The sequence below is a fragment of the Ambystoma mexicanum genome, unplaced genomic scaffold, assembly GCF_040938575.1.
Source record: "Ambystoma mexicanum isolate Mex_15411 unplaced genomic scaffold, UKY_AmexF1_1 Mex_scaf20, whole genome shotgun sequence".
Taxonomy (NCBI): Eukaryota; Metazoa; Chordata; class Amphibia; order Caudata; family Ambystomatidae; genus Ambystoma; species Ambystoma mexicanum.
This window is the reverse complement of record NW_027182434.1, coordinates 2,314,681-2,337,816: the sequence shown is the minus strand read 5'-3', so window position 1 is coordinate 2,337,816 and position 23,136 is coordinate 2,314,681. Positions and strand designations below refer to the sequence as shown.

The following is a 23,136-nucleotide window of genomic DNA, read 5'->3' as shown; positions in this document are numbered from 1 at the left end:
AGCTGAGGACGGCAAAGTCCCTGTGGGCTTAGGACAGTCAAAGAAACCCCTGGGCTGCATGCTAAGCCCCTTTTCGGCTTCACTTTCCGAATCCTGCCCTAGCTTGCGATTAGTTTTTTTCTCACTTCTTGCCCCCATCTCCCACCTTGCCTCATGGTCTCCCCTCCTCTGCGCACCTGACAGTTTGCCTGCCCTTCCACTGCCTGTCTCCAGACTTTCCAAGGAGAAAAGGCAAAGCACTAAAGCGGGCCGGGCAACGGGTCAAGTTCCGCTTTCGGCGACTAGCAGGGAGGTAGCGTGGCCGAGCGGTCTAAGGCGCTGGATTAAGGCTCCAGTCTCTTCGGAGGCGTGGGTTCAAATCCCACCGCTGCCACTTTTCCTGGCCTTGCATTTTAAAGAAGAACGTAACGTTGACCTCTTCCTTCATTAGTGCCACCTCTGTCGCAATGAGCAAGCGGATGGTATGCCACACCCTGCAGGAAAAAGGTTTCGCTTCTGACGTCTTGCTTTTCTGGACATCCAGTCTCAAGTTTCCCATCTGGAACGGCGCTCCCTGCTGCTTTGTGAAGGCTTGCTGCAAGAGCCTTCGAAACCCAGGAGCTCTTGCGTTGAGCTGTGACGCGTCCTGGGAAGACCTCCCGTTGCAGCGGAATGAGCCCCACTTCCAGGGCGTGCTGGTAGCAAATTTCCCACAGCCCACAGGGAGCAAACGATCCCAGGTGTGATGTATCACCAGGAGAGGCTGAGATGAGAGTAGGGGTTCACGCGTGTGCCCGGACCGAGGTTAATGATGGGATTAGAGCTAGGGTTAGATGCAGGGAAAGAGTGAGAGTTATAATTAGGGATAAAGCTAACAGGTGATCATTACTCGTCATGTAACATGATACAAAGGGTCAGAAGAGGAACTGATTCAGGGTTACAATTTGGACTTCGCAGACAACAGGAGCACTAAATGGTGCTGAGGGGGACTCAATAAAGTGGACCGGCCGCCTAATGTAAGCAATTGTGCACAAATATTGTACGATGACTAGCGTTGCCGGTGCTTTTTTCTTAAAGAGTCAGTTCTTGGCACCCATTCCCTACTTGACTCAGCCTAATCTTCAAGAATATTTGTCAAGAACTAAAAAAAATCCAGAAAAGGTTTAACCTCCCCGTCGGGGAATTGAGCCCCGGTCTCCCGCGTGACAGGCGGGGATACTGACCACTATACTAACGAGGAGACGTGAGGGCATGAAATGAACAGCTGCTGATGTCTGCACAGCATCCAGCGACCACCTAGCTGGCCTAGGGGGTCTCATTTTCCCCCGTCAAACGGCTTGCCCGATCTAAGGCTAATTTCTTTCTTTTTATCGGCACCAGGCTTAAAACTCAGTTTAAGGCGATAGTTCCGGGCTAAGTTTGACTCCAGAGTTGAATCTGTCATCCCGCATTTCCTCAGCAAATCAAGCTACCCATCTCAAGTCTCATGAGCTGAGGACGGCAAAGTCCCTGTGGGCTTAGGACAGTCAAAGAAACCCCTGGGCTGCATGCTAAGCCCCTTTTCGGCTTCACTTTCCGAATCCTGCCCTAGCTTGCGATTAGTTTTTTTCTCACTTCTTGCCCCCATCTCCCACCTTGCCTCATGGTCTCCCCTCCTCTGCGCACCTGACAGTTTGCCTGCCCTTCCACTGCCTGTCTCCAGACTTTCCAAGGAGAAAAGGCAAAGCACTAAAGCGGGCCGGGCAACGGGTCAAGTTCCGCTTTCGGCGACTAGCAGGGAGGTAGCGTGGCCGAGCGGTCTAAGGCGCTGGATTAAGGCTCCAGTCTCTTCGGAGGCGTGGGTTCAAATCCCACCGCTGCCACTTTTCCTGGCCTTGCATTTTAAAGAAGAACGTAACGTTGACCTCTTCCTTCATTAGTGCCACCTCTGTCGCAATGAGCAAGCGGATGGTATGCCACACCCTGCAGGAAAAAGGTTTCGCTTCTGACGTCTTGCTTTTCTGGACATCCAGTCTCAAGTTTCCCATCTGGAACGGCGCTCCCTGCTGCTTTGTGAAGGCTTGCTGCAAGAGCCTTCGAAACCCAGGAGCTCTTGCGTTGAGCTGTGACGCGTCCTGGGAAGACCTCCCGTTGCAGCGGAATGAGCCCCACTTCCAGGGCGTGCTGGTAGCAAATTTCCCACAGCCCACAGGGAGCAAACGATCCCAGGTGTGATGTATCACCAGGAGAGGCTGAGATGAGAGTAGGGGTTCACGCGTGTGCCCGGACCGAGGTTAATGATGGGATTAGAGCTAGGGTTAGATGCAGGGAAAGAGTGAGAGTTATAATTAGGGATAAAGCTAACAGGTGATCATTACTCGTCATGTAACATGATACAAAGGGTCAGAAGAGGAACTGATTCAGGGTTACAATTTGGACTTCGCAGACAACAGGAGCACTAAATGGTGCTGAGGGGGACTCAATAAAGTGGACCGGCCGCCTAATGTAAGCAATTGTGCACAAATATTGTACGATGACTAGCGTTGCCGGTGCTTTTTTCTTAAAGAGTCAGTTCTTGGCACCCATTCCCTACTTGACTCAGCCTAATCTTCAAGAATATTTGTCAAGAACTAAAAAAAATCCAGAAACGGTTTAACCTCCCCGTCGGGGAATTGAACCCCGGTCTCCCGGGTGACAGGCGGGGATACTGACCACTATACTAACGAGGAGACGTGAGGGCATGAAATGAACAGCTGCTGATGTCTGCACAGCATCCAGCGACCACCTAGCTGGCCTAGGGGGGTCTCATTTTCCCCCGTCAAACGGCTTGCCCGATCTAAGGCTAATTTCTTTCTTTTTATCGGCACCAGGCTTAAAACTCAGTTTAAGGCGATAGTTCCGGGCTATGTTTGACTCCAGAGTTGAATCTGTCATCCCGCATTTCCTCAGCAAATCAAGCTACCCATCTCAAGTCTCATGAGCTGAGGACGGCAAAGTCCCTGTGGGCTTAGGACAGTCAAAGAAACCCCTGGGCTGCATGCTAAGCCCCTTTTCGGCTTCACTTTCCGAATCCTGCCCTAGCTTGCGATTAGTTTTTTTCTCACTTCTTGCCCCCATCTCCCACCTTGCCTCATGGTCTCCCCTCCTCTGCGCACCTGACAGTTTGCCTGCCCTTCCACTGCCTGTCTCCAGACTTTCCAAGGAGAAAAGGCAAAGCACTAAAGCGGGCCGGGCAACGGGTCAAGTTCCGCTTTCGGCGACTAGCCGGGAGGTAGCGTGGCCGAGCGGTCTAAGGCGCTGGATTAAGGCTCCAGTCTCTTCGGAGGCGTGGGTTCAAATCCCACCGCTGCCACTTTTCCTGGCCTTGCATTTTAAAGAAGAACGTAACGTTGACCTCTTCCTTCATTAGTGCCACCTCTGTCGCAATGAGCAAGCGGATGGTATGCCACACCCTGCAGGAAAAAGGTTTCGCTTCTGACGTCTTGCTTTTCTGGACATCCAGTCTCAAGTTTCCCATCTGGAACGGCGCTCCCTGCTGCTTTGTGAAGGCTTGCTGCAAGAGCCTTCGAAACCCAGGAGCTCTTGCGTTGAGCTGTGACGCGTCCTGGGAAGACCTCCCGTTGCAGCGGAATGAGCCCCACTTCCAGGGCGTGCTGGTAGCAAATTTCCCACAGCCCACAGGGAGCAAACGATCCCAGGTGTGATGTATCACCAGGAGAGGCTGAGATGAGAGTAGGGGTTCACGCGTGTGCCCGGACCGAGGTTAATGATGGGATTAGAGCTAGGGTTAGATGCAGGGAAAGAGTGAGAGTTATAATTAGGGATAAAGCTAACAGGTGATCATTACTCGTCATGTAACATGATACAAAGGGTCAGAAGAGGAACTGATTCAGGGTTACAATTTGGACTTCGCAGACAACAGGAGCACTAAATGGTGCTGAGGGGGACTCAATAAAGTGGACCGGCCGCCTAATGTAAGCAATTGTGCACAAATATTGTACGATGACTAGCGTTGCCGGTGCTTTTTTCTTAAAGAGTCAGTTCTTGGCACCCATTCCCTACTTGACTCAGCCTAATCTTCAAGAATATTTGTCAAGAACTAAAAAAAATCCAGAAAAGGTTTAACCTCCCCGTCGTCTCCCGCGTGACAGGCGGGGATACTGACCACTATACTAACGAGGAGACGTGAGGGCATGAAATGAACAGCTGCTGATGTCTGCACAGCATCCAGCGACCACCTAGCTGGCCTAGGGGGGTCTCATTTTCCCCCGTCAAACGGCTTGCCCGATCTAAGGCTAATTTCTTTCTTTTTATCGGCACCAGGCTTAAAACTCAGTTTAAGGCGATAGTTCCGGGCTATGTTTGACTCCAGAGTTGAATCTGTCATCCCGCATTTCCTCAGCAAATCAAGCTACCCATCTCAAGTCTCATGAGCTGAGGACGGCAAAGTCCCTGTGGGCTTAGGACAGTCAAAGAAACCCCTGGGCTGCATGCTAAGCCCCTTTTCGGCTTCACTTTCCGAATCCTGCCCTAGCTTGCGATTAGTTTTTTTCTCACTTCTTGCCCCCATCTCCCACCTTGCCTCATGGTCTCCCCTCCTCTGCGCACCTGACAGTTTGCCTGCCCTTCCACTGCCTGTCTCCAGACTTTCCAAGGAGAAAAGGCAAAGCACTAAAGCGGGCCGGGCAACGGGTCAAGTTCCGCTTTCGGCGACTAGCAGGGAGGTAGCGTGGCCGAGCGGTCTAAGGCGCTGGATTAAGGCTCCAGTCTCTTCGGAGGCGTGGGTTCAAATCCCACCGCTGCCACTTTTCCTGGCCTTGCATTTTAAAGAAGAACGTAACGTTGACCTCTTCCTTCATTAGTGCCACCTCTGTCGCAATGAGCAAGCGGATGGTATGCCACACCCTGCAGGAAAAAGGTTTCGCTTCTGACGTCTTGCTTTTCTGGACATCCAGTCTCAAGTTTCCCATCTGGAACGGCGCTCCCTGCTGCTTTGTGAAGGCTTGCTGCAAGAGCCTTCGAAACCCAGGAGCTCTTGCGTTGAGCTGTGACGCGTCCTGGGAAGACCTCCCGTTGCAGCGGAATGAGCCCCACTTCCAGGGCGTGCTGGTAGCAAATTTCCCACAGCCCACAGGGAGCAAACGATCCCAGGTGTGATGTATCACCAGGAGAGGCTGAGATGAGAGTAGGGGTTCACGCGTGTGCCCGGACCGAGGTTAATGATGGGATTAGAGCTAGGGTTAGATGCAGGGAAAGAGTGAGAGTTATAATTAGGGATAAAGCTAACAGGTGATCATTACTCGTCATGTAACATGATACAAAGGGTCAGAAGAGGAACCGATTCAGGGTTACAATTTGGACTTCGCAGACAACAGGAGCACTAAATGGTGCTGAGGGGGACTCAATAAAGTGGACCGGCCGCCTAATGTAAGCAATTGTGCACAAATATTGTACGATGACTAGCGTTGCCGGTGCTTTTTTCTTAAAGAGTCAGTTCTTGGCACCCATTCCCTACTTGACTCAGCCTAATCTTCAAGAATATTTGTCAAGAACTAAAAAAAATCCAGAAACGGTTTAACCTCCCCGTCGGGGAATTGAACCCCGGTCTCCCGCGTGACAGGTGGGGATACTGACCACTATACTAACGAGGAGACGTGAGGGCATGAAATGAACAGCTGCTGATGTCTGCACAGCATCCAGCGACCACCTAGCTGGCCTAGGGGGGTCTCATTTTCCCCCGTCAAACGGCTTGCCCGATCTAAGGCTAATTTCTTTCTTTTTATCGGCACCAGGCTTAAAACTCAGTTTAAGGCGATAGTTCCGGGCTATGTTTGACTCCAGAGTTGAATCTGTCATCCCGCATTTCCTCAGCAAATCAAGCTACCCATCTCAAGTCTCATGAGCTGAGGACGGCAAAGTCCCTGTGGGCTTAGGACAGTCAAAGAAACCCCTGGGCTGCATGCTAAGCCCCTTTTCGGCTTCACTTTCCGAATCCTGCCCTAGCTTGCGATTAGTTTTTTTCTCACTTCTTGCCCCCATCTCCCACCTTGCCTCATGGTCTCCCCTCCTCTGCGCACCTGACAGTTTGCCTGCCCTTCCACTGCCTGTCTCCAGACTTTCCAAGGAGAAAAGGCAAAGCACTAAAGCGGGCCGGGCAACGGGTCAAGTTCTGCTTTCGGCGACTAGCAGGGAGGTAGCGTGGCCGAGCGGTCTAAGGCGCTGGATTAAGGCTCCAGTCTCTTCGGAGGCGTGGGTTCAAATCCCACCGCTGCCACTTTTCCTGGCCTTGCATTTTAAAGAAGAACGTAACGTTGACCTCTTCCTTCATTAGTGCCACCTCTGTCGCAATGAGCAAGCGGATGGTATGCCACACCCTGCAGGAAAAAGGTTTCGCTTCTGACGTCTTGCTTTTCTGGACATCCAGTCTCAAGTTTCCCATCTGGAACGGCGCTCCCTGCTGCTTTGTGAAGGCTTGCTGCAAGAGCCTTCGAAACCCAGGAGCTCTTGCGTTGAGCTGTGACGCGTCCTGGGAAGACCTCCCGTTGCAGCGGAATGAGCCCCACTTCCAGGGCGTGCTGGTAGCAAATTTCCCACAGCCCACAGGGAGCAAACGATCCCAGGTGTGATGTATCACCAGGAGAGGCTGAGATGAGAGTAGGGGTTCACGCGTGTGCCCGGACCGAGGTTAATGATGGGATTAGAGCTAGGGTTAGATGCAGGGAAAGAGTGAGAGTTATAATTAGGGATAAAGCTAACAGGTGATCATTACTCGTCATGTAACATGATACAAAGGGTCAGAAGAGGAACTGATTCAGGGTTACAATTTGGACTTCGCAGACAACAGGAGCACTAAATGGTGCTGAGGGGGACTCAATAAAGTGGACCGGCCGCCTAATGTAAGCAATTGTGCACAAATATTGTACGATGACTAGCGTTGCCGGTGCTTTTTTCTTAAAGAGTCAGTTCTTGGCACCCATTCCCTACTTGACTCAGCCTAATCTTCAAGAATATTTGTCAAGAACTAAAAAAAATCCAGAAACGGTTTAACCTCCCCGTCGGGGAATTGAACCCCGGTCTCCCGCGTGACAGGCGGGGATACTGACCACTATACTAACGAGGAGACGTGAGGGCATGAAATGAACAGCTGCTGATGTCTGCACAGCATCCAGCGACCACCTAGCTGGCCTAGGGGGGTCTCATTTTCCCCCGTCAAACGGCTTGCCCGATCTAAGGCTAATTTCTTTCTTTTTATCGGCACCAGGCTTAAAACTCAGTTTAAGGCGATAGTTCCGGGCTATGTTTGACTCCAGAGTTGAATCTGTCATCCCGCATTTCCTCAGCAAATCAAGCTACCCATCTCAAGTCTCATGAGCTGAGGACGGCAAAGTCCCTGTGGGCTTAGGACAGTCAAAGAAACCCCTGGGCTGCATGCTAAGCCCCTTTTCGGCTTCACTTTCCGAATCCTGCCCTAGCTTGCGATTAGTTTTTTTCTCACTTCTTGCCCCCATCTCCCACCTTGCCTCATGGTCTCCCCTCCTCTGCGCACCTGACAGTTTGCCTGCCCTTCCACTGCCTGTCTCCAGACTTTCCAAGGAGAAAAGGCAAAGCACTAAAGCGGGCCGGGCAACGGGTCAAGTTCCGCTTTCGGCGACTAGCAGGGAGGTAGCGTGGCCGAGCGGTCTAAGGCGCTGGATTAAGGCTCCAGTCTCTTCGGAGGCGTGGGTTCAAATCCCACCGCTGCCACTTTTCCTGGCCTTGCATTTTAAAGAAGAACGTAACGTTGACCTCTTCCTTCATTAGTGCCACCTCTGTCGCAATGAGCAAGCGGATGGTATGCCACACCCTGCAGGAAAAAGGTTTCGCTTCTGACGTCTTGCTTTTCTGGACATCCAGTCTCAAGTTTCCCATCTGGAACGGCGCTCCCTGCTGCTTTGTGAAGGCTTGCTGCAAGAGCCTTCGAAACCCAGGAGCTCTTGCGTTGAGCTGTGACGCGTCCTGGGAAGACCTCCCGTTGCAGCGGAATGAGCCCCACTTCCAGGGCGTGCTGGTAGCAAATTTCCCACAGCCCACAGGGAGCAAACGATCCCAGGTGTGATGTATCACCAGGAGAGGCTGAGATGAGAGTAGGGGTTCACGCGTGTGCCCGGACCGAGGTTAATGATGGGATTAGAGCTAGGGTTAGATGCAGGGAAAGAGTGAGAGTTATAATTAGGGATAAAGCTAACAGGTGATCATTACTCGTCATGTAACATGATACAAAGGGTCAGAAGAGGAACTGATTCAGGGTTACAATTTGGACTTCGCAGACAACAGGAGCACTAAATGGTGCTGAGGGGGACTCAATAAAGTGGACCGGCCGCCTAATGTAAGCAATTGTGCACAAATATTGTACGATGACTAGCGTTGCCGGTGCTTTTTTCTTAAAGAGTCAGTTCTTGGCACCCATTCCCTACTTGACTCAGCCTAATCTTCAAGAATATTTGTCAAGAACTAAAAAAAATCCAGAAACGGTTTAACCTCCCCGTCGGGGAATTGAACCCCGGTCTCCCGCGTGACAGGCGGGGATACTGACCACTATACTAACGAGGAGACGTGAGGGCATGAAATGAACAGCTGCTGATGTCTGCACAGCATCCAGCGACCACCTAGCTGGCCTAGGGGGGTCTCATTTTCCCCCGTCAAACGGCTTGCCCGATCTAAGGCTAATTTCTTTCTTTTTATCGGCACCAGGCTTAAAACTCAGTTTAAGGCGATAGTTCCGGGCTATGTTTGACTCCAGAGTTGAATCTGTCATCCCGCATTTCCTCAGCAAATCAAGCTACCCATCTCAAGTCTCATGAGCTGAGGACGGCAAAGTCCCTGTGGGCTTAGGACAGTCAAAGAAACCCCTGGGCTGCATGCTAAGCCCCTTTTCGGCTTCACTTTCCGAATCCTGCCCTAGCTTGCGATTAGTTTTTTTCTCACTTCTTGCCCCCATCTCCCACCTTGCCTCATGGTCTCCCCTCCTCTGCGCACCTGACAGTTTGCCTGCCCTTCCACTGCCTGTCTCCAGACTTTCCAAGGAGAAAAGGCAAAGCACTAAAGCGGGCCGGGCAACGGGTCAAGTTCCGCTTTCGGCGACTAGCCGGGAGGTAGCGTGGCCGAGCGGTCTAAGGCGCTGGATTAAGGCTCCAGTCTCTTCGGAGGCGTGGGTTCAAATCCCACCGCTGCCACTTTTCCTGGCCTTGCATTTTAAAGAAGAACGTAACGTTGACCTCTTCCTTCATTAGTGCCACCTCTGTCGCAATGAGCAAGCGGATGGTATGCCACACCCTGCAGGAAAAAGGTTTCGCTTCTGACGTCTTGCTTTTCTGGACATCCAGTCTCAAGTTTCCCATCTGGAACGGCGCTCCCTGCTGCTTTGTGAAGGCTTGCTGCAAGAGCCTTCGAAACCCAGGAGCTCTTGCGTTGAGCTGTGACGCGTCCTGGGAAGACCTCCCGTTGCAGCGGAATGAGCCCCACTTCCAGGGCGTGCTGGTAGCAAATTTCCCACAGCCCACAGGGAGCAAACGATCCCAGGTGTGATGTATCACCAGGAGAGGCTGAGATGAGAGTAGGGGTTCACGCGTGTGCCCGGACCGAGGTTAATGATGGGATTAGAGCTAGGGTTAGATGCAGGGAAAGAGTGAGAGTTATAATTAGGGATAAAGCTAACAGGTGATCATTACTCGTCATGTAACATGATACAAAGGGTCAGAAGAGGAACTGATTCAGGGTTACAATTTGGACTTCGCAGACAACAGGAGCACTAAATGGTGCTGAGGGGGACTCAATAAAGTGGACCGGCCGCCTAATGTAAGCAATTGTGCACAAATATTGTACGATGACTAGCGTTGCCGGTGCTTTTTTCTTAAAGAGTCAGTTCTTGGCACCCATTCCCTACTTGACTCAGCCTAATCTTCAAGAATATTTGTCAAGAACTAAAAAAAATCCAGAAACGGTTTAACCTCCCCGTCGGGGAATTGAACCCCGGTCTCCCGCGTGACAGGCGGGGATACTGACCACTATACTAACGAGGAGACGTGAGGGCATGAAATGAACAGCTGCTGATGTCTGCACAGCATCCAGCGACCACCTAGCTGGCCTAGGGGGGTCTCATTTTCCCCCGTCAAACGGCTTGCCCGATCTAAGGCTAATTTCTTTCTTTTTATCGGCACCAGGCTTAAAACTCAGTTTAAGGCGATAGTTCCGGGCTATGTTTGACTCCAGAGTTGAATCTGTCATCCCGCATTTCCTCAGCAAATCAAGCTACCCATCTCAAGTCTCATGAGCTGAGGACGGCAAAGTCCCTGTGGGCTTAGGACAGTCAAAGAAACCCCTGGGCTGCATGCTAAGCCCCTTTTCGGCTTCACTTTCCGAATCCTGCCCTAGCTTGCGATTAGTTTTTTTCTCACTTCTTGCCCCCATCTCCCACCTTGCCTCATGGTCTCCCCTCCTCTGCGCACCTGACAGTTTGCCTGCCCTTCCACTGCCTGTCTCCAGACTTTCCAAGGAGAAAAGGCAAAGCACTAAAGCGGGCCGGGCAACGGGTCAAGTTCCGCTTTCGGCGACTAGCCGGGAGGTAGCGTGGCCGAGCGGTCTAAGGCGCTGGATTAAGGCTCCAGTCTCTTCGGAGGCGTGGGTTCAAATCCCACCGCTGCCACTTTTCCTGGCCTTGCATTTTAAAGAAGAACGTAACGTTGACCTCTTCCTTCATTAGTGCCACCTCTGTCGCAATGAGCAAGCGGATGGTATGCCACACCCTGCAGGAAAAAGGTTTCGCTTCTGACGTCTTGCTTTTCTGGACATCCAGTCTCAAGTTTCCCATCTGGAACGGCGCTCCCTGCTGCTTTGTGAAGGCTTGCTGCAAGAGCCTTCGAAACCCAGGAGCTCTTGCGTTGAGCTGTGACGCGTCCTGGGAAGACCTCCCGTTGCAGCGGAATGAGCCCCACTTCCAGGGCGTGCTGGTAGCAAATTTCCCACAGCCCACAGGGAGCAAACGATCCCAGGTGTGATGTATCACCAGGAGAGGCTGAGATGAGAGTAGGGGTTCACGCGTGTGCCCGGACCGAGGTTAATGATGGGATTAGAGCTAGGGTTAGATGCAGGGAAAGAGTGAGAGTTATAATTAGGGATAAAGCTAACAGGTGATCATTACTCGTCATGTAACATGATACAAAGGGTCAGAAGAGGAACTGATTCAGGGTTACAATTTGGACTTCGCAGACAACAGGAGCACTAAATGGTGCTGAGGGGGACTCAATAAAGTGGACCGGCCGCCTAATGTAAGCAATTGTGCACAAATATTGTACGATGACTAGCGTTGCCGGTGCTTTTTTCTTAAAGAGTCAGTTCTTGGCACCCATTCCCTACTTGACTCAGCCTAATCTTCAAGAATATTTGTCAAGAACTAAAAAAAATCCAGAAACGGTTTAACCTCCCCGTCGGGGAATTGAACCCCGGTCTCCCGCGTGACAGGCGGGGATACTGACCACTATACTAACGAGGAGACGTGAGGGCATGAAATGAACAGCTGCTGATGTCTGCACAGCATCCAGCGACCACCTAGCTGGCCTAGGGGGGTCTCATTTTCCCCCGTCAAACGGCTTGCCCGATCTAAGGCTAATTTCTTTCTTTTTATCGGCACCAGGCTTAAAACTCAGTTTAAGGCGATAGTTCCGGGCTATGTTTGACTCCAGAGTTGAATCTGTCATCCCGCATTTCCTCAGCAAATCAAGCTACCCATCTCAAGTCTCATGAGCTGAGGACGGCAAAGTCCCTGTGGGCTTAGGACAGTCAAAGAAACCCCTGGGCTGCATGCTAAGCCCCTTTTCGGCTTCACTTTCCGAATCCTGCCCTAGCTTGCGATTAGTTTTTTTCTCACTTCTTGCCCCCATCTCCCACCTTGCCTCATGGTCTCCCCTCCTCTGCGCACCTGACAGTTTGCCTGCCCTTCCACTGCCTGTCTCCAGACTTTCCAAGGAGAAAAGGCAAAGCACTAAAGCGGGCCGGGCAACGGGTCAAGTTCCGCTTTCGGCGACTAGCCGGGAGGTAGCGTGGCCGAGCGGTCTAAGGCGCTGGATTAAGGCTCCAGTCTCTTCGGAGGCGTGGGTTCAAATCCCACCGCTGCCACTTTTCCTGGCCTTGCATTTTAAAGAAGAACGTAACGTTGACCTCTTCCTTCATTAGTGCCACCTCTGTCGCAATGAGCAAGCGGATGGTATGCCACACCCTGCAGGAAAAAGGTTTCGCTTCTGACGTCTTGCTTTTCTGGACATCCAGTCTCAAGTTTCCCATCTGGAACGGCGCTCCCTGCTGCTTTGTGAAGGCTTGCTGCAAGAGCCTTCGAAACCCAGGAGCTCTTGCGTTGAGCTGTGACGCGTCCTGGGAAGACCTCCCGTTGCAGCGGAATGAGCCCCACTTCCAGGGCGTGCTGGTAGCAAATTTCCCACAGCCCACAGGGAGCAAACGATCCCAGGTGTGATGTATCACCAGGAGAGGCTGAGATGAGAGTAGGGGTTCACGCGTGTGCCCGGACCGAGGTTAATGATGGGATTAGAGCTAGGGTTAGATGCAGGGAAAGAGTGAGAGTTATAATTAGGGATAAAGCTAACAGGTGATCATTACTCGTCATGTAACATGATACAAAGGGTCAGAAGAGGAACTGATTCAGGGTTACAATTTGGACTTCGCAGACAACAGGAGCACTAAATGGTGCTGAGGGGGACTCAATAAAGTGGACCGGCCGCCTAATGTAAGCAATTGTGCACAAATATTGTACGATGACTAGCGTTGCCGGTGCTTTTTTCTTAAAGAGTCAGTTCTTGGCACCCATTCCCTACTTGACTCAGCCTAATCTTCAAGAATATTTGTCAAGAACTAAAAAAAATCCAGAAACGGTTTAACCTCCCCGTCGACCCCGGTCTCCCGCGTGACAGGCGGGGATACTGACCACTATACTAACGAGGAGACGTGAGGGCATGAAATGAACAGCTGCTGATGTCTGCACAGCATCCAGCGACCACCTAGCTGGCCTAGGGGGGTCTCATTTTCCCCCGTCAAACGGCTTGCCCGATCTAAGGCTAATTTCTTTCTTTTTATCGGCACCAGGCTTAAAACTCAGTTTAAGGCGATAGTTCCGGGCTATGTTTGACTCCAGAGTTGAATCTGTCATCCCGCATTTCCTCAGCAAATCAAGCTACCCATCTCAAGTCTCATGAGCTGAGGACGGCAAAGTCCCTGTGGGCTTAGGACAGTCAAAGAAACCCCTGGGCTGCATGCTAAGCCCCTTTTCGGCTTCACTTTCCGAATCCTGCCCTAGCTTGCGATTAGTTTTTTTCTCACTTCTTGCCCCCATCTCCCACCTTGCCTCATGGTCTCCCCTCCTCTGCGCACCTGACAGTTTGCCTGCCCTTCCACTGCCTGTCTCCAGACTTTCCAAGGAGAAAAGGCAAAGCACTAAAGCGGGCCGGGCAACGGGTCAAGTTCCGCTTTCGGCGACTAGCAGGGAGGTAGCGTGGCCGAGCGGTCTAAGGCGCTGGATTAAGGCTCCAGTCTCTTCGGAGGCGTGGGTTCAAATCCCACCGCTGCCACTTTTCCTGGCCTTGCATTTTAAAGAAGAACGTAACGTTGACCTCTTCCTTCATTAGTGCCACCTCTGTCGCAATGAGCAAGCGGATGGTATGCCACACCCTGCAGGAAAAAGGTTTCGCTTCTGACGTCTTGCTTTTCTGGACATCCAGTCTCAAGTTTCTCATCTGGAACGGCGCTCCCTGCTGCTTTGTGAAGGCTTGCTGCAAGAGCCTTCGAAACCCAGGAGCTCTTGCGTTGAGCTGTGACGCGTCCTGGGAAGACCTCCCGTTGCAGCGGAATGAGCCCCACTTCCAGGGCGTGCTGGTAGCAAATTTCCCACAGCCCACAGGGAGCAAACGATCCCAGGTGTGATGTATCACCAGGAGAGGCTGAGATGAGAGTAGGGGTTCACGCGTGTGCCCGGACCGAGGTTAATGATGGGATTAGAGCTAGGGTTAGATGCAGGGAAAGAGTGAGAGTTATAATTAGGGATAAAGCTAACAGGTGATCATTACTCGTCATGTAACATGATACAAAGGGTCAGAAGAGGAACTGATTCAGGGTTACAATTTGGACTTCGCAGACAACAGGAGCACTAAATGGTGCTGAGGGGGACTCAATAAAGTGGACCGGCCGCCTAATGTAAGCAATTGTGCACAAATATTGTACGATGACTAGCGTTGCCGGTGCTTTTTTCTTAAAGAGTCAGTTCTTGGCACCCATTCCCTACTTGACTCAGCCTAATCTTCAAGAATATTTGTCAAGAACTAAAAAAAATCCAGAAAAGGTTTAACCTCCCCGTCGGGGAATTGAACCCCGGTCTCCCGCGTGACAGGCGGGGATACTGACCACTATACTAACGAGGAGACGTGAGGGCATGAAATGAACAGCTGCTGATGTCTGCACAGCATCCAGCGACCACCTAGCTGGCCTAGGGGGGTCTCATTTTCCCCCGTCAAACGGCTTGCCCGATCTAAGGCTAATTTCTTTCTTTTTATCGGCACCAGGCTTAAAACTCAGTTTAAGGCGATAGTTCCGGGCTATGTTTGACTCCAGAGTTGAATCTGTCATCCCGCATTTCCTCAGCAAATCAAGCTACCCATCTCAAGTCTCATGAGCTGAGGACGGCAAAGTCCCTGTGGGCTTAGGACAGTCAAAGAAACCCCTGGGCTGCATGCTAAGCCCCTTTTCGGCTTCACTTTCCGAATCCTGCCCTAGCTTGCGATTAGTTTTTTTCTCACTTCTTGCCCCCATCTCCCACCTTGCCTCATGGTCTCCCCTCCTCTGCGCACCTGACAGTTTGCCTGCCCTTCCACTGCCTGTCTCCAGACTTTCCAAGGAGAAAAGGCAAAGCACTAAAGCGGGCCGGGCAACGGGTCAAGTTCCGCTTTCGGCGACTAGCAGGGAGGTAGCGTGGCCGAGCGGTCTAAGGCGCTGGATTAAGGCTCCAGTCTCTTCGGAGGCGTGGGTTCAAATCCCACCGCTGCCACTTTTCCTGGCCTTGCATTTTAAAGAAGAACGTAACGTTGACCTCTTCCTTCATTAGTGCCACCTCTGTCGCAATGAGCAAGCGGATGGTATGCCACACCCTGCAGGAAAAAGGTTTCGCTTCTGACGTCTTGCTTTTCTGGACATCCAGTCTCAAGTTTCTCATCTGGAACGGCGCTCCCTGCTGCTTTGTGAAGGCTTGCTGCAAGAGCCTTCGAAACCCAGGAGCTCTTGCGTTGAGCTGTGACGCGTCCTGGGAAGACCTCCCGTTGCAGCGGAATGAGCCCCACTTCCAGGGCGTGCTGGTAGCAAATTTCCCACAGCCCACAGGGAGCAAACGATCCCAGGTGTGATGTATCACCAGGAGAGGCTGAGATGAGAGTAGGGGTTCACGCGTGTGCCCGGACCGAGGTTAATGATGGGATTAGAGCTAGGGTTAGATGCAGGGAAAGAGTGAGAGTTATAATTAGGGATAAAGCTAACAGGTGATCATTACTCGTCATGTAACATGATACAAAGGGTCAGAAGAGGAACTGATTCAGGGTTACAATTTGGACTTCGCAGACAACAGGAGCACTAAATGGTGCTGAGGGGGACTCAATAAAGTGGACCGGCCGCCTAATGTAAGCAATTGTGCACAAATATTGTACGATGACTAGCGTTGCCGGTGCTTTTTTCTTAAAGAGTCAGTTCTTGGCACCCATTCCCTACTTGACTCAGCCTAATCTTCAAGAATATTTGTCAAGAACTAAAAAAAATCCAGAAAAGGTTTAACCTCCCCGTCGGGGAATTGAACCCCGGTCTCCCGCGTGACAGGCGGGGATACTGACCACTATACTAACGAGGAGACGTGAGGGCATGAAATGAACAGCTGCTGATGTCTGCACAGCATCCAGCGACCACCTAGCTGGCCTAGGGGGGTCTCATTTTCCCCCGTCAAACGGCTTGCCCGATCTAAGGCTAATTTCTTTCTTTTTATCGGCACCAGGCTTAAAACTCAGTTTAAGGCGATAGTTCCGGGCTATGTTTGACTCCAGAGTTGAATCTGTCATCCCGCATTTCCTCAGCAAATCAAGCTACCCATCTCAAGTCTCATGAGCTGAGGACGGCAAAGTCCCTGTGGGCTTAGGACAGTCAAAGAAACCCCTGGGCTGCATGCTAAGCCCCTTTTCGGCTTCACTTTCCGAATCCTGCCCTAGCTTGCGATTAGTTTTTTTCTCACTTCTTGCCCCCATCTCCCACCTTGCCTCATGGTCTCCCCTCCTCTGCGCACCTGACAGTTTGCCTGCCCTTCCACTGCCTGTCTCCAGACTTTCCAAGGAGAAAAGGCAAAGCACTAAAGCGGGCCGGGCAACGGGTCAAGTTCCGCTTTCGGCGACTAGCAGGGAGGTAGCGTGGCCGAGCGGTCTAAGGCGCTGGATTAAGGCTCCAGTCTCTTCGGAGGCGTGGGTTCAAATCCCACCGCTGCCACTTTTCCTGGCCTTGCATTTTAAAGAAGAACGTAACGTTGACCTCTTCCTTCATTAGTGCCACCTCTGTCGCAATGAGCAAGCGGATGGTATGCCACACCCTGCAGGAAAAAGGTTTCGCTTCTGACGTCTTGCTTTTCTGGACATCCAGTCTCAAGTTTCCCATCTGGAACGGCGCTCCCTGCTGCTTTGTGAAGGCTTGCTGCAAGAGCCTTCGAAACCCAGGAGCTCTTGCGTTGAGCTGTGACGCGTCCTGGGAAGACCTCCCGTTGCAGCGGAATGAGCCCCACTTCCAGGGCGTGCTGGTAGCAAATTTCCCACAGCCCACAGGGAGCAAACGATCCCAGGTGTGATGTATCACCAGGAGAGGCTGAGATGAGAGTAGGGGTTCACGCGTGTGCCCGGACCGAGGTTAATGATGGGATTAGAGCTAGGGTTAGATGCAGGGAAAGAGTGAGAGTTATAATTAGGGATAAAGCTAACAGGTGATCATTACTCGTCATGTAACATGATACAAAGGGTCAGAAGAGGAACTGATTCAGGGTTACAATTTGGACTTCGCAGACAACAGGAGCACTAAATGGTGCTGAGGGGGACTCAATAAAGTGGACCGGCCGCCTAATGTAAGCAATTGTGCACAAATATTGTACGATGACTAGCGTTGCCGGTGCTTTTTTCTTAAAGAGTCAGTTCTTGGCACCCATTCCCTACTTGACTCAGCCTAATCTTCAAGAATATTTGTCAAGAACTAAAAAAAATCCAGAAACGGTTTAACCTCCCCGTCGGGGAATTGAACCCCGGTCTCCCGCGTGACAGGCGGGGATACTGACCACTATACTAACGAGGAGACGTGAGGGCATGAAATGAACAGCTGCTGATGTCTGCACAGCATCCAGCGACCACCTAGCTGGCCTAGGGGGGTCTCATTTTCCCCCGTCAAACGGCTTGCCCGATCTAAGGCTAATTTCTTTCTTTTTATCGGCACCAGGCTTAAAACTCAGTTTAAGGCGATAGTTCCGGGCTATGTTTGACTCCAGAGTTGAATCTGTCATCCCGCATTTCCTCAGCAAATCAAGCTACCCATCTCAAGTCTCATGAGCTGAGGACGGCAAAGTCCCTGTGGGCTTAGGACAGTCAAAGAAACCCCTGGGCTGCATGCTAAGCCCCTTTTCGGCTTCACTTTCCGAATCCTGCCCTAGCTTGCGATTAGTTTTTTTCTCACTTCTTGCCCCCATCTCCCACCTTGCCTCATGGTCTCCCCTCCTCTGCGCACCTGACAGTTTGCCTGCCCTTCCACTGCCTGTCTCCAGACTTTCCAAGGAGAAAAGGCAAAGCACTAAAGCGGGCCGGGCAACGGGTCAAGTTCCGCTTTCGGCGACTAGCCGGGAGGTAGCGTGGCCGAGCGGTCTAAGGCGCTGGATTAAGGCTCCAGTCTCTTCGGAGGCGTGGGTTCAAATCCCACCGCTGCCACTTTTCCTGGCCTTGCATTTTAAAGAAGAACGTAACGTTGACCTCTTCCTTCATTAGTGCCACCTCTGTCGCAATGAGCAAGCGGATGGTATGCCACACCCTGCAGGAAAAAGGTTTCGCTTCTGACGTCTTGCTTTTCTGGACATCCAGTCTCAAGTTTCCCATCTGGAACGGCGCTCCCTGCTGCTTTGTGAAGGCTTGCTGCAAGAGCCTTCGAAACCCAGGAGCTCTTGCGTTGAGCTGTGACGCGTCCTGGGAAGACCTCCCGTTGCAGCGGAATGAGCCCCACTTCCAGGGCGTGCTGGTAGCAAATTTCCCACAGCCCACAGGGAGCAAACGATCCCAGGTGTGATGTATCACCAGGAGAGGCTGAGATGAGAGTAGGGGTTCACGCGTGTGCCCGGACCGAGGTTAATGATGGGATTAGAGCTAGGGTTAGATGCAGGGAAAGAGTGAGAGTTATAATTAGGGATAAAGCTAACAGGTGATCATTACTCGTCATGTAACATGATACAAAGGGTCAGAAGAGGAACTGATTCAGGGTTACAATTTGGACTTCGCAGACAACAGGAGCACTAAATGGTGCTGAGGGGGACTCAATAAAGTGGACCGGCCGCCTAATGTAAGCAATTGTGCACAAATATTGTACGATGACTAGCGTTGCCGGTGCTTTTTTCTTAAAGAGTCAGTTCTTGGCACCCATTCCCTACTTGACTCAGCCTAATCTTCAAGAATATTTGTCAAGAACTAAAAAAAATCCAGAAACGGTTTAACCTCCCCGTCGGGGAATTGAACCCCGGTCTCCCGCGTGACAGGCGGGGATACTGACCACTATACTAACGAGGAGACGTGAGGGCATGAAATGAACAGCTGCTGATGTCTGCACAGCATCCAGCGACCACCTAGCTGGCCTAGGGGGGTCTCATTTTCCCCCGTCAAACGGCTTGCCCGATCTAAGGCTAATTTCTTTCTTTTTATCGGCACCAGGCTTAAAACTCAGTTTAAGGCGATAGTTCCGGGCTATGTTTGACTCCAGAGTTGAATCTGTCATCCCGCATTTCCTCAGCAAATCAAGCTACCCATCTCAAGTCTCATGAGCTGAGGACGGCAAAGTCCCTGTGGGCTTAGGACAGTCAAAGAAACCCCTGGGCTGCATGCTAAGCCCCTTTTCGGCTTCACTTTCCGAATCCTGCCCTAGCTTGCGATTAGTTTTTTTCTCACTTCTTGCCCCCATCTCCCACCTTGCCTCATGGTCTCCCCTCCTCTGCGCACCTGACAGTTTGCCTGCCCTTCCACTGCCTGTCTCCAGACTTTCCAAGGAGAAAAGGCAAAGCACTAAAGCGGGCCGGGCAACGGGTCAAGTTCCGCTTTCGGCGACTAGCCGGGAGGTAGCGTGGCCGAGCGGTCTAAGGCGCTGGATTAAGGCTCCAGTCTCTTCGGAGGCGTGGGTTCAAATCCCACCGCTGCCACTTTTCCTGGCCTTGCATTTTAAAGAAGAACGTAACGTTGACCTCTTCCTTCATTAGTGCCACCTCTGTCGCAATGAGCAAGCGGATGGTATGCCACACCCTGCAGGAAAAAGGTTTCGCTTCTGACGTCTTGCTTTTCTGGACATCCAGTCTCAAGTTTCCCATCTGGAACGGCGCTCCCTGCTGCTTTGTGAAGGCTTGCTGCAAGAGCCTTCGAAACCCAGGAGCTCTTGCGTTGAGCTGTGACGCGTCCTGGGAAGACCTCCCGTTGCAGCGGAATGAGCCCCACTTCCAGGGCGTGCTGGTAGCAAATTTCCCACAGCCCACAGGGAGCAAACGATCCCAGGTGTGATGTATCACCAGGAGAGGCTGAGATGAGAGTAGGGGTTCACGCGTGTGCCCGGACCGAGGTTAATGATGGGATTAGAGCTAGGGTTAGATGCAGGGAAAGAGTGAGAGTTATAATTAGGGATAAAGCTAACAGGTGATCATTACTCGTCATGTAACATGATACAAAGGGTCAGAAGAGGAACTGATTCAGGGTTACAATTTGGACTTCGCAGACAACAGGAGCACTAAATGGTGCTGAGGGGGACTCAATAAAGTGGACCGGCCGCCTAATGTAAGCAATTGTGCACAAATATTGTACGATGACTAGCGTTGCCGGTGCTTTTTTCTTAAAGAGTCAGTTCTTGGCACCCATTCCCTACTTGACTCAGCCTAATCTTCAAGAATATTTGTCAAGAACTAAAAAAAATCCAGAAACGGTTTAACCTCCCCGTCGGGGAATTGAACCCCGGTCTCCCGCGTGACAGGCGGGGATACTGACCACTATACTAACGAGGAGACGTGAGGGCATGAAATGAACAGCTGCTGATGTCTGCACAGCATCCAGCGACCACCTAGCTGGCCTAGGGGGGTCTCATTTTCCCCCGTCAAACGGCTTGCCCGATCTAAGGCTAATTTCTTTCTTTTTATCGGCACCAGGCTTAAAACTCAGTTTAAGGCGATAGTTCCGGGCTATGTTTGACTCCAGAGTTGAATCTGTCATCCCGCATTTCCTCAGCAAATCAAGCTACCCATCTCAAGTCTCATGAGCTGAGGACGGCAAAGTCCCTGTGGGCTTAGGACAGTCAAAGAAACCCCTGGGCTGCATGCTAAGCCCCTTTTCGGCTTCACTTTCCGAATCCTGCCCTAGCTTGCGATTAGTTTTTTTCTCACTTCTTGCCCCCATCTCCCACCTTGCCTCATGGTCTCCCCTCCTCTGCGCACCTGACAGTTTGCCTGCCCTTCCACTGCCTGTCTCCAGACTTTCCAAGGAGAAAAGGCAAAGCACTAAAGCGGGCCGGGCAACGGGTCAAGTTCCGCTTTCGGCGACTAGCCGGGAGGTAGCGTGGCCGAGCGGTCTAAGGCGCTGGATTAAGGCTCCAGTCTCTTCGGAGGCGTGGGTTCAAATCCCACCGCTGCCACTTTTCCTGGCCTTGCATTTTAAAGAAGAACGTAACGTTGACCTCTTCCTTCATTAGTGCCACCTCTGTCGCAATGAGCAAGCGGATGGTATGCCACACCCTGCAGGAAAAAGGTTTCGCTTCTGACGTCTTGCTTTTCTGGACATCCAGTCTCAAGTTTCCCATCTGGAACGGCGCTCCCTGCTGCTTTGTGAAGGCTTGCTGCAAGAGCCTTCGAAACCCAGGAGCTCTTGCGTTGAGCTGTGACGCGTCCTGGGAAGACCTCCCGTTGCAGCGGAATGAGCCCCACTTCCAGGGCGTGCTGGTAGCAAATTTCCCACAGCCCACAGGGAGCAAACGATCCCAGGTGTGATGTATCACCAGGAGAGGCTGAGATGAGAGTAGGGGTTCACGCGTGTGCCCGGACCGAGGTTAATGATGGGATTAGAGCTAGGGTTAGATGCAGGGAAAGAGTGAGAGTTATAATTAGGGATAAAGCTAACAGGTGATCATTACTCGTCATGTAACATGATACAAAGGGTCAGAAGAGGAACTGATTCAGGGTTACAATTTGGACTTCGCAGACAACAGGAGCACTAAATGGTGCTGAGGGGGACTCAATAAAGTGGACCGGCCGCCTAATGTAAGCAATTGTGCACAAATATTGTACGATGACTAGCGTTGCCGGTGCTTTTTTCTTAAAGAGTCAGTTCTTGGCACCCATTCCCTACTTGACTCAGCCTAATCTTCAAGAATATTTGTCAAGAACTAAAAAAAATCCAGAAACGGTTTAACCTCCCCGTCGACCCCGGTCTCCCGCGTGACAGGCGGGGATACTGACCACTATACTAACGAGGAGACGTGAGGGCATGAAATGAACAGCTGCTGATGTCTGCACAGCATCCAGCGACCACCTAGCTGGCCTAGGGGGGTCTCATTTTCCCCCGTCAAACGGCTTGCCCGATCTAAGGCTAATTTCTTTCTTTTTATCGGCACCAGGCTTAAAACTCAGTTTAAGGCGATAGTTCCGGGCTATGTTTGACTCCAGAGTTGAATCTGTCATCCCGCATTTCCTCAGCAAATCAAGCTACCCATCTCAAGTCTCATGAGCTGAGGACGGCAAAGTCCCTGTGGGCTTAGGACAGTCAAAGAAACCCCTGGGCTGCATGCTAAGCCCCTTTTCGGCTTCACTTTCCGAATCCTGCCCTAGCTTGCGATTAGTTTTTTTCTCACTTCTTGCCCCCATCTCCCACCTTGCCTCATGGTCTCCCCTCCTCTGCGCACCTGACAGTTTGCCTGCCCTTCCACTGCCTGTCTCCAGACTTTCCAAGGAGAAAAGGCAAAGCACTAAAGCGGGCCGGGCAACGGGTCAAGTTCCGCTTTCGGCGACTAGCAGGGAGGTAGCGTGGCCGAGCGGTCTAAGGCGCTGGATTAAGGCTCCAGTCTCTTCGGAGGCGTGGGTTCAAATCCCACCGCTGCCACTTTTCCTGGCCTTGCATTTTAAAGAAGAACGTAACGTTGACCTCTTCCTTCATTAGTGCCACCTCTGTCGCAATGAGCAAGCGGATGGTATGCCACACCCTGCAGGAAAAAGGTTTCGCTTCTGACGTCTTGCTTTTCTGGACATCCAGTCTCAAGTTTCTCATCTGGAACGGCGCTCCCTGCTGCTTTGTGAAGGCTTGCTGCAAGAGCCTTCGAAACCCAGGAGCTCTTGCGTTGAGCTGTGACGCGTCCTGGGAAGACCTCCCGTTGCAGCGGAATGAGCCCCACTTCCAGGGCGTGCTGGTAGCAAATTTCCCACAGCCCACAGGGAGCAAACGATCCCAGGTGTGATGTATCACCAGGAGAGGCTGAGATGAGAGTAGGGGTTCACGCGTGTGCCCGGACCGAGGTTAATGATGGGATTAGAGCTAGGGTTAGATGCAGGGAAAGAGTGAGAGTTATAATTAGGGATAAAGCTAACAGGTGATCATTACTCGTCATGTAACATGATACAAAGGGTCAGAAGAGGAACTGATTCAGGGTTACAATTTGGACTTCGCAGACAACAGGAGCACTAAATGGTGCTGAGGGGGACTCAATAAAGTGGACCGGCCGCCTAATGTAAGCAATTGTGCACAAATATTGTACGATGACTAGCGTTGCCGGTGCTTTTTTCTTAAAGAGTCAGTTCTTGGCACCCATTCCCTACTTGACTCAGCCTAATCTTCAAGAATATTTGTCAAGAACTAAAAAAAATCCAGA

The 23,136-nt window shown here is 51.6% G+C and overlaps 25 non-coding genes across 25 annotated transcripts; 16 read left to right on the top strand and 9 right to left on the bottom strand.

The window, feature by feature from the left end:
* Positions 1 to 291: 291 nt before the first annotated feature.
* Positions 292 to 373, top strand: TRNAL-AAG (transfer RNA leucine (anticodon AAG)). The gene has a single exon. It is a non-coding gene; the product is annotated as a tRNA-Leu (tRNA).
* Positions 374 to 1,759: 1,386 nt separating this feature from the next.
* On the top strand, positions 1,760 to 1,841 carry TRNAL-AAG (transfer RNA leucine (anticodon AAG)). The gene has a single exon. It is a non-coding gene; the product is annotated as a tRNA-Leu (tRNA).
* A 1,387-nt stretch (positions 1,842 to 3,228) lies between these two features.
* Positions 3,229 to 3,310, top strand: TRNAL-AAG (transfer RNA leucine (anticodon AAG)). Its single transcript has one exon. It is a non-coding gene; the product is annotated as a tRNA-Leu (tRNA).
* A 1,371-nt stretch (positions 3,311 to 4,681) lies between these two features.
* TRNAL-AAG (transfer RNA leucine (anticodon AAG)) lies at positions 4,682 to 4,763 on the top strand. Its single transcript has one exon. It is a non-coding gene; the product is annotated as a tRNA-Leu (tRNA).
* A 1,387-nt stretch (positions 4,764 to 6,150) lies between these two features.
* Positions 6,151 to 6,232, top strand: TRNAL-AAG (transfer RNA leucine (anticodon AAG)). The gene has a single exon. It is a non-coding gene; the product is annotated as a tRNA-Leu (tRNA).
* A 774-nt stretch (positions 6,233 to 7,006) lies between these two features.
* On the bottom strand, positions 7,007 to 7,078 carry TRNAD-GUC (transfer RNA aspartic acid (anticodon GUC)). The gene has a single exon. It is a non-coding gene; the product is annotated as a tRNA-Asp (tRNA).
* Positions 7,079 to 7,619: 541 nt separating this feature from the next.
* Positions 7,620 to 7,701, top strand: TRNAL-AAG (transfer RNA leucine (anticodon AAG)). Its single transcript has one exon. It is a non-coding gene; the product is annotated as a tRNA-Leu (tRNA).
* Positions 7,702 to 8,475: 774 nt separating this feature from the next.
* On the bottom strand, positions 8,476 to 8,547 carry TRNAD-GUC (transfer RNA aspartic acid (anticodon GUC)). The gene has a single exon. It is a non-coding gene; the product is annotated as a tRNA-Asp (tRNA).
* A 541-nt stretch (positions 8,548 to 9,088) lies between these two features.
* Positions 9,089 to 9,170, top strand: TRNAL-AAG (transfer RNA leucine (anticodon AAG)). Its single transcript has one exon. It is a non-coding gene; the product is annotated as a tRNA-Leu (tRNA).
* A 774-nt stretch (positions 9,171 to 9,944) lies between these two features.
* TRNAD-GUC (transfer RNA aspartic acid (anticodon GUC)) lies at positions 9,945 to 10,016 on the bottom strand. Its single transcript has one exon. It is a non-coding gene; the product is annotated as a tRNA-Asp (tRNA).
* Positions 10,017 to 10,557: 541 nt separating this feature from the next.
* On the top strand, positions 10,558 to 10,639 carry TRNAL-AAG (transfer RNA leucine (anticodon AAG)). Its single transcript has one exon. It is a non-coding gene; the product is annotated as a tRNA-Leu (tRNA).
* Positions 10,640 to 11,413: 774 nt separating this feature from the next.
* TRNAD-GUC (transfer RNA aspartic acid (anticodon GUC)) lies at positions 11,414 to 11,485 on the bottom strand. The gene has a single exon. It is a non-coding gene; the product is annotated as a tRNA-Asp (tRNA).
* Positions 11,486 to 12,026: 541 nt separating this feature from the next.
* TRNAL-AAG (transfer RNA leucine (anticodon AAG)) lies at positions 12,027 to 12,108 on the top strand. The gene has a single exon. It is a non-coding gene; the product is annotated as a tRNA-Leu (tRNA).
* Positions 12,109 to 13,486: 1,378 nt separating this feature from the next.
* On the top strand, positions 13,487 to 13,568 carry TRNAL-AAG (transfer RNA leucine (anticodon AAG)). Its single transcript has one exon. It is a non-coding gene; the product is annotated as a tRNA-Leu (tRNA).
* A 774-nt stretch (positions 13,569 to 14,342) lies between these two features.
* Positions 14,343 to 14,414, bottom strand: TRNAD-GUC (transfer RNA aspartic acid (anticodon GUC)). The gene has a single exon. It is a non-coding gene; the product is annotated as a tRNA-Asp (tRNA).
* Positions 14,415 to 14,955: 541 nt separating this feature from the next.
* Positions 14,956 to 15,037, top strand: TRNAL-AAG (transfer RNA leucine (anticodon AAG)). Its single transcript has one exon. It is a non-coding gene; the product is annotated as a tRNA-Leu (tRNA).
* Positions 15,038 to 15,811: 774 nt separating this feature from the next.
* TRNAD-GUC (transfer RNA aspartic acid (anticodon GUC)) lies at positions 15,812 to 15,883 on the bottom strand. Its single transcript has one exon. It is a non-coding gene; the product is annotated as a tRNA-Asp (tRNA).
* A 541-nt stretch (positions 15,884 to 16,424) lies between these two features.
* TRNAL-AAG (transfer RNA leucine (anticodon AAG)) lies at positions 16,425 to 16,506 on the top strand. Its single transcript has one exon. It is a non-coding gene; the product is annotated as a tRNA-Leu (tRNA).
* Positions 16,507 to 17,280: 774 nt separating this feature from the next.
* TRNAD-GUC (transfer RNA aspartic acid (anticodon GUC)) lies at positions 17,281 to 17,352 on the bottom strand. The gene has a single exon. It is a non-coding gene; the product is annotated as a tRNA-Asp (tRNA).
* A 541-nt stretch (positions 17,353 to 17,893) lies between these two features.
* On the top strand, positions 17,894 to 17,975 carry TRNAL-AAG (transfer RNA leucine (anticodon AAG)). The gene has a single exon. It is a non-coding gene; the product is annotated as a tRNA-Leu (tRNA).
* Positions 17,976 to 18,749: 774 nt separating this feature from the next.
* TRNAD-GUC (transfer RNA aspartic acid (anticodon GUC)) lies at positions 18,750 to 18,821 on the bottom strand. Its single transcript has one exon. It is a non-coding gene; the product is annotated as a tRNA-Asp (tRNA).
* A 541-nt stretch (positions 18,822 to 19,362) lies between these two features.
* TRNAL-AAG (transfer RNA leucine (anticodon AAG)) lies at positions 19,363 to 19,444 on the top strand. Its single transcript has one exon. It is a non-coding gene; the product is annotated as a tRNA-Leu (tRNA).
* Positions 19,445 to 20,218: 774 nt separating this feature from the next.
* TRNAD-GUC (transfer RNA aspartic acid (anticodon GUC)) lies at positions 20,219 to 20,290 on the bottom strand. Its single transcript has one exon. It is a non-coding gene; the product is annotated as a tRNA-Asp (tRNA).
* A 541-nt stretch (positions 20,291 to 20,831) lies between these two features.
* On the top strand, positions 20,832 to 20,913 carry TRNAL-AAG (transfer RNA leucine (anticodon AAG)). The gene has a single exon. It is a non-coding gene; the product is annotated as a tRNA-Leu (tRNA).
* A 1,378-nt stretch (positions 20,914 to 22,291) lies between these two features.
* Positions 22,292 to 22,373, top strand: TRNAL-AAG (transfer RNA leucine (anticodon AAG)). Its single transcript has one exon. It is a non-coding gene; the product is annotated as a tRNA-Leu (tRNA).
* Positions 22,374 to 23,136: the final 763 nt, after the last annotated feature.